This window comes from Dufourea novaeangliae, unplaced genomic scaffold (assembly GCF_001272555.1).
Source record: "Dufourea novaeangliae isolate 0120121106 unplaced genomic scaffold, ASM127255v1 scaffold132, whole genome shotgun sequence".
Taxonomy (NCBI): Eukaryota; Metazoa; Arthropoda; class Insecta; order Hymenoptera; family Halictidae; genus Dufourea; species Dufourea novaeangliae.
In genome coordinates this window covers 348433-350544 of record NW_015374019.1, presented here as the reverse complement: position 1 = coordinate 350544, position 2112 = coordinate 348433, and positions in this window count along the sequence as shown.

The window sequence follows — 2112 nt, the reverse complement described above, 5'->3', positions numbered from 1 at the left end:
AAAAAAATGTAGACACCTGGAAGATTCCACAATTTTTGTTAAAATGGCATCGTGTTTTGTGAAAAATAGTAATTATGCAATATTTTACGTTATTTTGAAATGGACTCTAGACGACGAACAAAAATTTCAACAAATTGGAAACTAAAGGTCTTCAAAGAGAAATCTCTCAGCTTCCCAAATCACTTCTGGAATTTTCTATACGATCATGCGTTCGCAAGTTACAGGCGCTCAAAGTGGAAAGTACCTTTTCTCATATGATGACGAATAACTCGGCCAATAAAAACTGTACAACAAAATTAAAAAAACGAAATTAAAGAGAAAAGTTTGCTTTTTAAAAGTATTCCATTGGAATTACCAGAAAAAATTTCATTTGGCCCATGCATCCTCTCAAACTTGACCAACATTTTTTAACATTCGCTTACTGCGCTTCATCTTTTAAAAAAAAGGAACAAACTACATAAAAATAATTTTTGAATTCCCGATTCAAAAACTAGAAACTTCGGGCTACAAAATGCTCTGTCACAATATTTTTTATACCTATTTTTCGCGAAGATATAGGCATCTGAAAATGACCAATATTTTCGGCAAATTTTAGTGATGTTTTAATTTTGGCGCCCAGTGTATAATCAATTAAAATGATGGCCTCTAGAACACAGACATATTATGTATGACTTACTACTGGCGCATAGGGTGGTTAATGGCGTCATCCTGATATCTTATCTCGCTTTAAGTTAATTACGTCAGCGTCATTCAGAAGAAATCATCCTCCTACTACTTCAAGAGGCCCACCGCACGAATTATGGTCAACATAATTGCATAAACCGTAGAATTATGAATGTGAATGAATTCTGTGTATCGCTGGATCTTTAGTTGAAATTTGCCGCTCTTTAGTGAAAATTGCCGCGGAATCGCAATTTGCTTTCATGACTTCGAGCACAGTTTTTATAAGAAAATGCTGTATTTTTAGGAAAGACTTCTTTATTTTTACACGGAATTCTTGTACTTCTTCTGCAAACAATATTTCAGTGATGAGAATATATTTTAGAACACTATTTCATTGTAAACTGTGTTTCTATTAAGCCATATTATATACTCTGCCTGAATAATCTATATTAAGTATAAAGTGATTAAAAGTATTTTCTGTCATTATCCGAAAAATGATTATGCAAACTCACATCTTCTTGGTTCATAAATTTTTCTTCTTGTTACAGATGTTAGTATACAATAAAAACAACGTAAAACACATTATACAGGATCAAATGTATTATTTTATAACCTTTTGCATATTCATGACTATTATAAATGTATACAACCACCAATTGTTATGAACACGTTTAACAGTTCACTTCTCAACAACGCAATATGAACTACCAGCACAGACAGTTATTTTCTGCCTATTCAAATTTAATCAAAAATTGCCCCGGAAAGGATTTTTAATTTGCATGGTATCCGTAACCGCGTAACGAAATTAAATAAAACCATTCTTTATGAAAAAATTCCGCGCGTATCCTAATGAAGCTATTGGCCGTCGGCAACCACCCAGAGACCGATATTAAAGCTTTAAGCCCCGCTGATAAGTTTGGTTTCCGCGAAAAATTCATCAACGGCTTAATACGGGTTGCACGGTCGTGGTTTCCCACGAAAATTACGATAATGTATTCGATGCATGAATTCCAAGCTCCCGGCCATTGTATCGTTTTTCCACGGACTCCGGGACCGATTCGTATGTACACCGACGAGCAAACTCGGCTTCCGCTAGGGGAAAATGTGAGGTAGGTGAAGGGTACTTTTATAAAATGTGTTCGTCAAATAAATTCTCATCGAATAAAAAAATTATTTGTCATGCGTCGAGTAAAGATCACCAGAATTATCTTTATTCGGCGCATAACAACTAATTTTTCTATTTGATGAACATTTATCTTCAGCGTGCTATCAAGATTTCATCTTTATTTGTATATTTATTTGACGTAAAATAATTTTCTCATCGCGTTCGGGCCGCGCTGCCGAGGACAGGAAAGTCGAAGGCGGGCACGCGCGTTACAATGTTCTATCGCCCCACGAAGAAAGCAGGGATTGAATGAAACCGTGAACTTTTATAATGTACTTTTATAA